This window comes from Protopterus annectens, chromosome 17.part0, assembly GCF_019279795.1.
Source record: "Protopterus annectens isolate FY-2018-M chromosome 17.part0, PAN1.0, whole genome shotgun sequence".
Lineage (NCBI taxonomy): Eukaryota > Metazoa > Chordata > Ceratodontiformes > Protopteridae > Protopterus > Protopterus annectens.
In genome coordinates this window covers 789997150-790011946 of record NC_056751.1, presented here as the reverse complement: position 1 = coordinate 790011946, position 14797 = coordinate 789997150, and the positions used below count along the sequence as shown (strand labels likewise).

General features: G+C 44.4%; 1 protein-coding gene across 2 annotated transcripts in view; it reads right to left on the bottom strand.

The window, feature by feature from the left end:
* The window catches only part of LOC122791616 (beta-1,4-galactosyltransferase 3-like), a 1219943-nt gene that overhangs the window by 752697 nt on the left and 452449 nt on the right, over nucleotides 1-14797 (bottom strand). For both annotated transcript variants that reach the window (XM_044059417.1, XM_044059416.1), the window contains exon 2: nucleotides 2328-2440. The gene's annotated coding sequence lies outside the window, so the exon portion shown is untranslated. The remainder of the gene's footprint in view (nucleotides 1-2327; nucleotides 2441-14797) is intronic.

Here is a 14797-nt window from a genome sequence, read left to right as displayed (position 1 = left end):
TCTTGCTTCCTCTTTTATTACCCCAGGCTTTTCTGATGTCCTTGGATCTAAGAGATACTTACCTTCATATCCTTATTCACCCTCTTTTCAGGAAGCTTTTTAAAGTTTCTATGGGTCTTCCTTTCATTTTCAGTTCTCTGCGTTGTCCTTTGGCCTCTTTACCACCCCAAGGGTATTCAAAAAATTCCTAGCACCTATGATTGCTTTCTGCACTCTCCAAGGCATTCAAAGGTATCCTTACCTACAGGACGTGTTGCTTCAGGAGCCTTCTCCCAGTCGCCTATTACAGAATGTGAAGTTCACCATTGTTCTTCAAAGTCTGGGGTACACTATCAACTTCCAAAAGTCTGACCTGACTCCCTCTCAGGATCAACTGCATCTTGGATGCAAGAGTCAGACAGAGCCAATGCTGGCCTCTTTTCCACTTCCAAAAGGTTTCTCATTGACACCCATCTTTCAGTCTCTTCTTCCTCTGACTGTCATGCCAGCCAGGAAGTTTCTTCAGGCCCTGTGTTTCATGGCTTCTTCTACTCTAGTGCCTCCTCTTGCCAGACTGCTTATGCAGAAGCTTCAATGGTACCCCAAGTCAGTTTTGCTATACCACTGTCACCCTCTAGATTTCAGTGTACCTCTCCTTCCCTGTCTAAAGAAGGAATTCAAGTGGTGCATTCAACAGTTTGCTCTTAACCCAGGCTAGTCCTTTCAGCCTTCAGTCCCTTCTCAAGAACTGTTCTCAGGCTACCCCCCCCCATCAGAAGTCAGATCATATCACCATCTAAGAGATGAGAGTTCTGGGTCGGACCCTTCAAGCTTTCACCCCATATTCTCTTCAGGCCCCTTGAAGGTGTACACAAACACTACAGTGATGTGGCATGTCAACAAGCAGGGAGGCACAAAATCTTACCTTCTCTGCAGGATGGCTCTTCTGGCTTGGGAGGTGGCTCTCCGCTATCAGTTAACTCTTCAGGCAGTATACATTCCTTCAGAGCACAAACCTGTGACAGACTCTTTGAGCAGGTCCAAAACACAGGCTCATGAATGGATGCTTAACAGAGACATGCTTTTGGAGACTGTCCATCCAAGGGATATTCCTCAGGTAGATCTTTTAGCCTCCCCTCTGAACAGGCAGCTTCCTCCAGACTACCATGCCATCTGGCATGGAAGACAGGCGCCCCTTCTTTTCCTTGGAAGGGGAGGTTTGTTTATGCTATCCCTCCTCGTCCTCTACTTCCAAAAGTCCTGCAGAAGATTCAGCTGGACTCCCACAAAATCTTGCTAGTGACTCCCTTTTGGCAAAGACAGCACTGGTTGCTCCTCTTAATGCATCTGGCCAAGACAGCACTGGTTGCTCCTCTTAATGCATCTGGCCAGCGTCAATCACCACAAGTTACCTCATCGGTTGGATTTCCTCACACAGAACAATGGGTTTTTCATCCACCATCAACTTATCCAGACTTCAACTGGCCCTGTGGGTGATGTGGTTTGGATTCAGGCACCTCTTTTCTGAGAATGGATGTGCTCAGGGTTTTACAGAAAGCAAGGAAATACTCAGCCAGAAAATCTTAAATTTCCAAACAGAAAAGATGTTTTGTCTGGTGCCATACTCATAATCAGGACCCCTCTGGTCCTCTCTTATTTGTGTGAGTTGTTCCAGTCTGGCCTGGCCTATTCTTCTGTGAAGGGTCCATTTGTCAGCCATTTCTGCTCCTCTGCCATTGAATCTCCCTTTGACTTCTTGTTTTGAGGTCAAACAATTTCTTAAAGACATCCTGCATATTAAGACTCCAAGGAAACCTATTCCTCCTCCTTTGGACCTTAATTCTGTGTTGGAAAATTTCTGTTTCTTGAGCTTTTTTACTCTCCCTTCTGATTTGGATACTGCAACAGTGAAATAGAAAAACATAACTACCATAACAGTACATATCCCCCTCTTTACTGTAGCAGTATACTGTCCTTCCCTACAACCCCCCCTTTTTTATTCTGGTTTTTGTTTTAGATTCCTTTTCTTGCCGAAGGTTTCCCCTTTTTCTTCTGCATTTTTTTCCTTCTGGATGTACATGGACTCCTTTGACCCACAGAGACTGTTCTCTGCTGGGGCAATTCAGTTCTGGGTACTTGTGCCTGTATATCCCTTTTATTCCTTACGTTCTGTACAGGCAGCATAAATGTCACCTACAGTGCATACAGGATCTTTAGGTTTTTGTATACTGGCCAAGCATGAGGCTGCCCTGGGCGGGAGATCCCTTCTGTTTTGGATACTGTAACAATTAAGAGAAGACGTTACTATTATGGAAAGATTTTACACAACAGTTTTTTCCCCTGCTTACCTGAAGTCACAGTTAACGTTTCTCAAAGCAAGGAGCTCCCTTTTCTTCTTTGTTTCTATGCCTTGTTATTCCATCCCACATCTTCATCGTTTTCATTTAACAGGCCAAGTTACCTAAATGAAAAGGAAAGGAAATGTAAAAGCTGATAAAACACACAAAACAAGATTCATACCAAGGCACAATAACTTGTGGAAAAAGCTACTTCGACTGTTCAGTGCTCCTGGGATTTCCAAACAGCATACAGTCTGATCATTTTGATAAACACAGAAGACAATAACAGCCCAACTTTGATGAGGTAAAAATGAAGACTACCGTTTGCACACTGCAAATCAATTCCACAGCATTTCAGTAGAAATGACCACGCTCATGAAGCAGTAGAACATGCAACTAAAACAGGATGAGCAATGTTCATTTGTTAGTGTCCTCTGCGTGGAACCAGTGGTGTTCAGATGGTACTAGTTCCACGCAGAGAAGTGACAAAAACAAATGCATTTTCTTACTGCCGACACTATGGCATTTGCAGGTGTACCATACATTCTGACAAACAACTCCTTGGACTGGGGAATGGTTTACACAAAAGCAAGTAACAGTCTGGCAACAGGTAACATTGTACTTCAATTAACAGAAGCAACCATCAGGTTTATGTACATTTTGTACTGCAATTGTACAATACAGCTGTGTAAAGTAATGGTAATTAACAGCAGATCTAGATTCTAGTGGCAGTTTTTCCAACAACTGGATTTCTGCTCATCAGCATTAGTCATGGGACAGATTTTCAAGATTCTGAAGGTTCTCTTGTGCAAGGCAATGCTGGTCTCACACTGCTGCTCCTCCGGTGTCAAGACTGCCAATTTGTTACATAAAGGCAAGGTAGCTTCTTTCCATGTTCAGGTCTTCCAGCAAGACATTCGGAGCTTAAAAAGTAAACAATGTAATACTAAATGCTTTGCTTTCATACTTGATCAGTTTTTCTAACATCACTGTTTATATTCATACAATACCTGCATAGAGCAAGACTGGTCTTGTAAACAAGACAAGGGTAGCAACACTAGTTCAAAGAGCTCAGATTACACAAAGCTTTCTACAAAAAAGACCGTCTCAGAATTATCCTATCTCTGTGAAGCAGTATGCAGGTTTTAGTGCGTCAAGGCATGTAACACGGAAAACGTTCTTGGAGACGTTATTGCAATCATTTTTTTTTTTCCATGAGAGGTACTCAAGATCTACAGAAACAGCTGGCCAGACAGGTGATAGTCAGTCTTCTACAGGCAAAACACAAAACCAAACAGATTAGTCATAGGCGATTCCATTGTGAGGCACAAAGCTGTACGTTTCACCAGCTAGATAAGGAGAAAGTCACGGTCAACTGTGTCAGGATCCGCCACATCACACATGCACTCAAGTTTCTCAACAAGTTCTGTTATTACTCTGTCACAGTTCATGTTGGTGTGAACGACTTGAGACGTACCTCTCTGGACTATATGGAGAGAGACATGATTGAGCTCTCCGACTGTGTCTCAAGCTGTTATGCTCCTAGCCTTAAGCAGCATTTTACCTTCACCTAGGATGATGCCACAATACATACAGAACATGATTGACTTCAGTAATTGGCTTAGTTTCTGGTGTCATTCCAAGTGGATACAATATCTGTCAGCCTGGAATCACATGATCAACAGACAGTGCTTTGCCAGAGATGGTCTTCATGTCACCCCTAGGATTTCTGCAACTGGCCAAGTCTCTTGCCACCCCCATAGTGCCTTTTTAGGCAGTGTCTTAAGGACAAAATTGCAGATGCAAGAAAGTACAGTTGTGTACACTTACCATAAATGTAGATGTTAAGAGTGCAGTCACTGTTGCAGTCATCACACTTGGGTTATCTGCCTGCAGGTAGCCCTCAGTCGGCCCGAATAGCAGAGTCTTGGGATGTCTGAATCAGATGCTGTCGCTTCTTCCATGACGTCATGGGTACAAAACATGCAGCCAATGCCATTACATCAGTTTTTCTTGCCCCACATGTCAGGAGCCCCCAAAACAGGAAGCAATTATATGGTGTGGAACACCTCCAGTAAAAAGTAAATACCATTGCCATAAGATATGGGCAAAAAAGAAGACAGGCAGAAAGTATAGAAGAGTCACGGGGCTGGAGGGAGGGTAACCAAGACTGCAACAGTGAATACACTCAAACATCTACATTTATGGTATGTGTACACAACTGTATTATGTTCGTGTTTCACTGTTGCAGTCGTCACACTTGGGTTGATTCCCAAAGCTGAGGAAGGGTGGAGGCAGTCGAAAAGTATTACAGCTGGCTAGCAGGCCTTGCAAGACAGCTGTGGCAAATCCAGCTCTGGATTTAGAAAAAAATAGGTAAGTGGTAATGGCTTGGTGAAGGTGTGTACAGAACTCCAGGATGCAGCTTCCAGAATGTCTCTGGTAGGGACCCCCCCTGAGAAATGCTGTAGAGGTTGAGGTAGCCCTAGTGGAATGAGTTCTGATCCCCTGTGGGGTAGGTTTTCCATGGTGTTTGTAGCAGAAATGGATGCAGTGTGCTATCCATTTGGAAATAGTTTGCTTTGAAATGGCCTTGCCCTCTGCCCCTGTAACAAAGCTGTCTAGCAGCTGGTCAGATTTTCTGAAATATTTAGTCCTGTCAAGGTAGAAGCTGAGCTGTCTGTGCACCTCCAAGAAGTGCAGGATCCTTTCTCCTTTATTCTGATGATTAGGAAAAAAAGGTTGCTAAATGGATGGATTGGTTTAAAGCCGCACTGGATACCACCTTGGGCATAAAAGATGGGTTAGTCCTGAGGGAAGCCCTGTCCGCATGGAAGATAATGAAGGCTTCCACAGCCATAATGGCCTGTAACTCAAGACACTCTTCTTGCTGAAGTGATGGCTAGAAGTAAGGCTGTTTTCTAAGAGAGAAATTTTAATTCTGCTGTAGCAGCAGGCTCAAAAGGGGGCAGCGTGAGCTTCTCTAGTACAAAGTTAAAGTCCCAGGCAGGAGTGGGAACTCTCCTCGGGGGTCTTAAATTATTAGCTCCTCTCAGGAACTGTTTGACCAGAGGGTGAGAGAAGAGGGGTGGCTCAATATTGTAATGAGCTGAGATGGCAGAGGCATGAATCTTAATTAATGAGAAGGATAGGCCTTTGTGGAGTAGCTCTGATATATTATCTAGGATTTGAGGTAAGGTGGGCACAGCTGTGTCCTTTCCCTGAGACTGGCTCCAAGGACAGTATCTTTTCCACTTTTCTGAATAGGATTTCCTAGTACTAGGCCTCCTGGGCTCAAGGATGACATCCAGCACCTGTTTGCTGAGGGTTGCTGGAGTTGTATTCAGGGAATAAGCCAGGCTGCTAGGTTCAGGGTTTACAGCTGAGGATGCAAAATTTGGCCCTCCTGCTGGGTCAGCAGAGAGGGAGTCTGATGCAGGTGCCAGGGTGGCACTGCTGTCAGGACTGCGTAAACGTGGGTACCAGTGCTGGCGTGACCAGTCTGGTGCAATAAGGATTGTCCTTGGGTGTCCTGTTTGATCTCGAGTAGTACTTTCGAGAGGAGGGGCCGACGGGGAAAGGCACAGATTTAGAGGTTTTCCCATGTAAAGGATAGGGCATCCACTTTCCATGCTTGGCTGTGGGGAGTTCTGGTGCAAAATTTGCTCAGTTGATGATTTTGGGGGGAAGCAAAGAGGTCCACCTCTGGAGTCCCCCAGCTGTGGATTAGAAGCTTGAATGAGTTGGGATTCAGTTTCCACTCGTGTGGGTCCATTAGATTTCTGCTCAAGTCATCTGCCAGTGAATTTCGTTTCCCTGGCAGGAATCGAGCTTGCAGGTGCACCTGACTGCTCAAGGCTGTGTTCCACAGAGCCATGGCTAACCTGCAGAGTGGGTAGGAATGAGTTCCCCCTTGCTTGCTTATGTACCATATAACTGTGGTGCTGTCTGTCTTTATTAAGAGTTGTCCTGGAAGGATAAGGTATTTGAAGGCTGTCAGTGCATTCTGTACAGCTAACATTTCTTTTTGAATGATATGCAGGTGCATTTGTCTTGGGCTCCATTTGCCTTGAATGCATTTGCCTGCCATGTGAGCCCCCCATGCATAGTCTGATGCATCTGTTGTCAGGGTTTGGGCGGTGGGGGGGGGGGGTTTGAGTGAAAGGGAGTCCCTTGTTGTGGTTGCAAGCCTCTGCACACTAAAGGAACTCTGTCCTTAGGCAAGGAATGATAGGAATCACTCTTTCCAGGTCCTGAGAATGTTGACAGCAGAGACTTAAGTACCACTGAAGTTTCCTCATATGCAGTCTTGCATATGGAATTAGGAGGATGCATGAGGCAGTGAACTCTAGTGCTTGCACTATTTTTCTTGCAGATAGCTGGGTATGGGTGGCGAGTAGCTTGAAGTAATTTGTCAAATAAACCTGCTTTTCTGGAGTGAGGAATGCCATCTGGGAAGTTGTGTTCAAGCTTGCTCCCAGGAATACAATCTTTTGGCTGGGTACCAGATGTGATTTCTTTTTGTTGATGGTATACCCCAGAGAAGTTAGGAGTCTCTTTACAAACATCAGGTGTTGAAGTAGCAATTCCTGACTGTCCGCCTGGATCAGGCAATCATCCAAGTATGGGTAAATATGAATGTTTCTCTGCCTGCAGTATGCAATGGCTGGAGCCAGGCACTTTGTGAATACTTTGGGCGCAGCAGATAAACCAAAGGGAAGTGCAGAGAACCGATAGTGCATAGAGCCTGCCCTGAAACGTAGATATTTCCTGCAGGATTCCCTTATGGGGATGTGCAGATAAGCTTCTTTTAAGTCTAGGGTGACCAGCCAGAAGTCCTTGTCTAGCACAGGAAGCAACTGCTGGAGTGCAAGCATTTTGAAATTTGGTACCACCAGGAAGGTGTTGAGAATGGACAGATCCAGGATAGGGTGTCAAAAGTTCTCTTTTCTGGACACCAGTAACAGTCTGGAGTAGAAACCCTGTCCCCTTTGCTCTACTGGAACAGGTTGAATAGCTCAGATACTGAGAAGAAAAAGTACTTGCTTTTGGGCCTCTGCCCACTGGTTTGGAGAAAGGTCTGGCAACCAGTCTGGGGTTGGCAGTGAGTGGAATTAGAATCTGTATCCCTGGGATACAATGTTTATGACGTATTGGTCCTGGGTAATGTGCTCCCAGTTTTTTGCATGCAGGGCGAGTTTTCCTCCTAGGGGTGCAAGTATTTGGGCATGGCTGGGCAGGATGAAGAACAAGTCATTGTTAACTTTTTCCATAAGTGGGTGGCTTACCATTCCCTGTTTTTGAGGTGTGAGCACTCCATTGTTTAGATCTGTGCATACCCAGAGACTGTAGTCTTGGTGGTCTGTTGCCATTGGGTTTGGGCTGAGAAGGTCAGGGAGGGACTGGAAAGGACCAGTTTTTTGAAGGCCAATGCCTACTGAATCTAGTTACCTACACCTGTAGGAACTCTCTAACAGTTTGCATAGACTTAGCTTTTTCCTGCATCTTTTTAAGAACTTCTGCTTTTGTGCCAAACAATAATTCTTGGTTTAATGGAGCATCTAGTAATTTTGCTTTGACATGGTCTGGGAAGATTTGTTCCTTCAGCCAAGCATGCCTTCTCAGAACAGACCCAGTGACAGCAGCCCTGCAAGATGCTTCTAAGGCATCAAAACCACACTGCAAAGTATGTTTACCAACTTGGTTTGCAGAATGCATTAATTCTTGTAAATATTTATTTTCTGCACAATCAGGAATCAACAACATTTTTTGTTTAATTAGTTCAATAATATGCTGCTGGTACTTCAACATGTGAAACTGGCAATTTAAAGCCCTCATGGCAAGGGTTGCAGAGGTATACTTTTCCCTATCTGTCTAAAGCCCTAGAATCCCTGTCCGAAGGGGTAGGGTTTTTGGCTATAGTAGCCTTAATACCTTTAGGTCCCTGGGAAACGGTTTCTGGATCCGTAGTGGGATTTTTAAATAGAAATTTGTGAGAGTTAGGTATTCTGTAGTACTCATCAGGCTTTCGAGTAACTGGTGGTAAAGTATCAGGGGTAAGACTGGATTCCATGAAGACATCATCTGATGTACCTGAAATTGGTACACCTTGTTTGCTATAGCATACACTAGATCCAGGCCTGCTGAATCTAGCTTTGTTTGTATAACTTGAGCACTAATCCAGGCATTCTTTAAAGTATTCAATTGTATTTATTACTGCTTGGTAGTAACTTGATTAAAGTGTAGCTATCATTCTAAGTCTTTTGGATTAAGCACATGGGCTTCAGACCAGTTGTTTTACATTAGGAAGGTTTGTGGCCTGCACTGTGGTGGCAGGACAGGTAGCTTGCATCCTTCTAAGTTGGGAACTGCTGATTGAGGGCTCAGTGTCTGCTATTCTAAAAGTGTATTAGTTCTGGTTTAAGCACTTGGGCTTCAGGCCAGTTATTTTACACTAAGAAGGTTCGTGGTCTGCACTCTTGTGGGAGGAGAGGCTGGACTCTGCCCTTCTGAGCTGGAAATTTCTGGTTAAAGGCTTATAGTGCCTGCATATCTGAACTGTTTCTTACTGAAATTGGTACACCTTGTTTGCTGTAGCATAGACTAGATCCAGGCCTGCTGAATCTAGCTTTGTTTGTATGCTTGTTGTTTGTTTGCTTGTTATTTCCCTGAAACGCTAATTCCACCTAAAAGGCGGCTTTTCGGCGCTTCTGTGGATCCCTAGTGATATCTGCATTGCTTACTGTACTTATTTCCTTGTTTCACTTGAAAGAAAGTTACTGTTTGTCGTTTTTGCATTTAAGTTACCTGGCACTTGCTCACTAAAGCAATTACACAAGTCAGCACTAAAAAATTAAAAGCACTACACCCTCACAAACTCCCCTTGAGTACCTTGTTCCCCATTGGCCCTTTTTTTCAATTATAAAGGAATTCCCAATACTATTCTAGCATGTCCAAAGGTCAGTTGTCAATCTCCTCTCTGGTCCAGCTGGTGAATCTGGGAATCTTGAGGCAATGTTACAACTGCCTCATGTACACAGACCTCTCCTCCTCCCAACAAATTCCAACACATGTGAGAGATGCAACCATATAGCCAAACTGGAGGCTAAGCTCTCCCAAATCAGTACTGGCGTAACCAGTCAGGAGGAGAAGGAAACCACACTCACTACAATTCCAGTCTCACATAGACCTACCACGACAGCAAACCAAACACATAAACACACAAAAACATACTCGGAGGCTCTAAATAAAAATCTGCCTAAGCAGCAGAGACCTCCAAAGCAGACACCCAAGCAACCGCTACCCCAAAACAAAACACGTGCAACACATAGCTCACAAAGCCAGTGTGCCGAACAGTCACAGCCCTTAAGGCTAAACAACACACCTGATACACTTGTAATAGGTGACTATCATCAGGCACACTGACGTCCCGCTCACCAGGCTGAACAAGGAGAAGGTCACGGTGAGCTGCCTGTCGGGCGCTAGGATCCACCACATAACACAAGCACTCAGGTCACTCCAAGGCAAGTACAAATATGACTCGGTCATTGTTCATGCTGGTGTGAATGACCTGAGACGTACCTCCCTGGACTACAAGAAAAGAGACAGAGGAGCTCTCTGAGCATGTAGCCCAGGCCGGTATGACCCTGACCTTGAGTAGCATCTTACCCTCACCAAGAATGATGCCACAATATGAAGACAAGATGATCAATTTCAACAATTGGCTTAAGTATTGGTGTCATTCAAAGGGGATCCAATGCCTGTCAGCCTGGGATGACATGCTGGACAAGCCACGATGCTTTGCTAGGGACGGCTTGCACCCGTCACCCCTGGGCTTTCGGATATTGGCACAGGCTCTTGCTTCCCCCATAGTGCCTTTTTTAGGCAAGGCTCAAAAGACAAACCCACCTCCATAGGTATCACAAGGGATAAGAAACTAAGAGTAATGCTACTCAATGCCAGAAGTCTAAACCTCAAGATGCACGCACTCAAAACTCTCCTTAGCATGGAGAACATCGATATCTGTGCAGTAACAGAAACCTGGTTCAAGGCTCCAGAGAGCACCCCAGCACTACCAGGTTATACCTCATACCATGCTTTTCGGCCCCAAAACTTGGACTGAACCACTACAGGAGGGGGGGTATCGATATTCGTCAAAGATACCCACACCTCCAGATTGATGGCACAGCATGAAGCATCAGAGATTATCCATGTGCAAATAACAGTGGGTAAAACTGCCTTCCGGTTTATAGCCTGCTACAGACTACCCTCCCAAACCCAGGAACCCCACTCGGCCTTCCTGAGAACACTGGAAAATAAGAAGGTCTCTCCAAACACCATTATATTGGGCGACTTCAACTACCCAAACATAGACTGGGAGCATTACTCTAGCTCCAACACCGTAGCCCAAAGGTTCCTAGAATTTATAAACTCAAATGCTATGGAACAACTTGTTACCACTCCCACAAGAAGGGAAAGCATACTGGACCTGATCATCACCAACATGGGGACTCTATGCTCCAGACCAGAAGTGTATCACTCACTGGTAAGATCAGACCATAAACTAATCTCACTGGATATTCACATCCCGACCCCACCCCCTGCCCAGAAAACCACAGTGAAAATCTTCTCTAAAGCAAATTTCACACTCCTCAAAACCGAGGTGGAATCCTTCAAAGCCCCAGAGTCTGTGGAAAATACAGCCCAGACCTCAGAATCCTTTATAAACGCATTCTATGAACACCTTCAGGAATGCATGGATCATGCAATCCAAAATAAAACCAAGACCCAATCCTCCAAAGGCAGATGTCCTGTCTGGTGGACCCCAGCCATAAACAAACTATACAGTAGGAGGAGGAAACTACTACATGATACAGCAAAATCCCAAAAAGGGAAGGCATCTCTGATCAGTATTAGCAAAAAACTATGGGCACTCATAAAACCGTCTAAGGCCAGCTTCGAGAGAAAAATTGCACAGGACATTAAGGATAATCACAAGGCTTTCTTTAGTTATGTTAGGAACCTGGGTGGGAATTCCCAGATATGCTCAGAATTAGTCCAAAATGACAAAAAATACATCGAACCCACAGACATTGCCAACATCCTAGCTGACAGGTTCAGCCAAACTTCTCCCCCCCCACCCCACCAAAAGGGCAAATATCTATCCCAGTAGAGTGCTGCCCCCCCCCCTCCCCGACATCTCAGATGCTCAGGTAAGAGCCACACTCTACAAACCAAAAAACACAGCATCAATGGGACCAGGCGGTGTCCCGGGCTGCGTCCTACATGAACTCCAAGAAGAGCTAAACCCAAACATAAAACTACTGTTCAATCTCAGCCTTACTACAGGATATGTACCCAAAGAGTGGCGTTCAGCAACAGTGGTCCCTCTCCACAAAGGTGGTGCCTCAACGGATCCTGGAAACTATCGCCCCATAAGCCTGACTAGCTTGGTCTGCAAAGCTATGGAAAGGGTCATCATGGACCTCATAAATAAAGATATTGGGGACCTACAGACACTGGATCCTACCCAGTTTGGCTTTGTTAAGGGCAGATCCTGCCTCTTAAACCTGGTTGATTTCTTTGAAACAGTCACCAAGGCCACTGACGAGGGGAAGGTGGTCCACACAGCCTACCTGGACCTCGCAAAAGCCTTCGATACAATACCCCACTCGGGCATTATAGATACTGTACTTGTGTTTCTTCCTAATTTATTTTGCTTTTGCGTCATCTTAAAAGTACTCAATTGTATTTATTACTGCTTGGTGTAACTCATTCTAAGCCTTTTAGTTTCAACACTTGGGCTTCAGACCAGTTGTTTTACATTGAGAGGGTTTGTGGTCTGCACTGTAGTGGCAGAACAGGTAGCTTACATCCTTCTAAGTTGGGAACTGCTGATTGAGGGCTCAGTGTCTGTTATTCTAAAAGTGTATTAATTTTGGTTTAAGCACTTGGGCTTTCAGGCCAGTTATTTTACATTAAGAAGGTTCGTGGTCTGCACTCTTGTGGGAGGAGAGGCTGGTCTCTGCCCTTCTGAGCTGGGAATTTCTGGTTAAAGGCTTATAGTGCATGCATATCTGAACTGCTTCTTACTGAAATTGGTACACCTTGTTTGCTGTAGCATAGACTAGACCAGGCCTGCTGAATCTAGCTTTGTTTGTATAACTTGAGCACTAATCCAGGCATTCTTTAAAGTATTCAATTGTATTTATTACTGCTTGGTAGTAACTTGATTAAAGTGTAGCTATCATTCTAAGTCTTTTGGATTAAGCACTTGGGCTTCAGACCAGTTTTACATTAGGAAGGTTTGTGGCATGCACTGTGGTGGCAGGACAGGTAGCTTTCATCCTTCTAAGTTGGGAACTGCTGATTGAGAGCTCAGTGTCTGTTATTCCTAAAGTATATTAGTTCTGGTTTATGCACTTGGGCTTCAGGCCAGTTATTTTACATTAAAAAGGTTCGCGGTCTGTACTCTTGTGGGAGGAGAGGCTGGACTTTGCCCTTCTGAGCTGGGAATTTCTGGTTAAAGGTTTATAGTGCCTGCATATTTGAACTGTTTCTTACTGAAATTGGTACACCCTGTTTGCTGTTGCATAGACTAGATCCAGGCCTGCTGAATCTAGCTTTGTTTGCTTGTTATTTCCCTGGAACGCTAATTCCACCTAAAACGCAGCTTCTCAGCGCTTCTGTGGATCCCTAGTGATAACTGCATTGCTTACTGTACTTATTTCCTTGTTTCACTTAAAAGAAAGTTACTGTTTGTCGTTTTTGCATTTAAGTTACCTGTAACACATTGCACTTAAGTTACCTGGCACTTGCTCACTAAAGCAATTATATAAGTCAGCACTAAAAATTAAAAGCACTACACCCTCATTCCGCATTGGCCCTTGTTTTCAATTATAAAGGAATTCCCAATATTATTCTAACATGTCCAAAGTCAGTTGTCAATCTCCTCTCCGGTCCAGCTGGTGAACCTGGGAATCTTGAGGCAATGTTACAACTGCCTCATGTACACAGACAACCCTCTCCTCCTCCCAACAAATTCCAAGACATGTGAGAGATGCAACCATATAGCCAAAATGGAGGCTAAGCTCTCTCAACTCAGTACTGGCATAACCAGTCAGGAGGAGAAGGAAACCGCACTCACTACAATTCCAGTCTCACATAGACCTACCACGACAGCAAACCAAACACATAATCACACAAAAACATACTCGGACGCTCTAAATAAAAATCTGCCTAAGCAGCAGAGACCTCCAAAGCAGACACCCAAGCATCCGCTACCTAAAAACAAAACACGTGCAACACATATTTCACAAAGCCAGTGTGCTGAACAGTCACAGGCCTTAAGGCTAAACAACACACCTGATACACTTGTAATAGATGACCCTATCGTCAGGCACACTGACGTCCTGCTCACCAGGCTGAACAAGGTTAGAAAAACATTTTATATAGCCCACCTAATCATGAAGGGATTCACATCTAGATCAGGGGAGGTCATCATGCCTCTTTACTCATCCCTCATCAGGCCCATAATTGAGTACAATGCCCCTTTTGGGCTGTACCTTACCAGACACCTGCAGCAACTGGAAAGACCCCAAAAATACCTCACCAAGAGGATCAAAGGGCTCAAACAGATGCCATATGCTGCCCGGTTAAAGAAACTCCAGCTCTACTCAGTGGCATACCGCCTGCTCAGAGGTGATCTGTACCTGACGTATAAAGCCATGTCCTACCCCGAATTAATGGACATGCTGCACCTCAGAAAATCCAAATCCCATCGAGCTACATGCTCGAGAGACTTGAACCTCAGCACTGAAATAAATAGGACATGCTGGAGGGACAGATTCATAACCTAGAGGCTCCCTTCACTCTGGAATAAAATCCCAGTCCAGGTTAGGGAGAGTCCCTCATTGACTCTCTTCAAGAGGAATATTGATGAGTGGATGGGAGATCATAGGTTTACCCCGGGTATCACTTCTGTGTCACTGTTAGACAGAGATGGAACGGAATCCTCTGCAACTGAATCCTCATAGGTAGATAAGGGTATGTCCTGGTAACAAGAGGGCTCAGAATCATTGTACTCATGGTCTGTAGACATATCTGATAAAACACAAAGTCACCAAACTAATACGAAAACACACAAGGCTGAAGTTCAAGCACCTCTGGAACAATGTTCAAATGTTGAAACAAAAGTAATCACAAGTAGAAAAATATAAAAACACCAAGTATTTAATAATTCCAGTAACAAATAAACGGTTAGCGCTTTCGTTTGAATGAGTTTCAAACTTCATTAGACAAACTATTCTACATGCAGTTACCTTAAATATCCCAACATTTACTTCTATTGGTTAAAGACAGTGGCAGTCATCATGATGTACAGCTGAACAAAAACTCTTGCCTCATATAAACCAAAAACTGTCAACACTACATTAAAAACAATTTAATACAACTAATATTCAAAAAGACATATATGTATG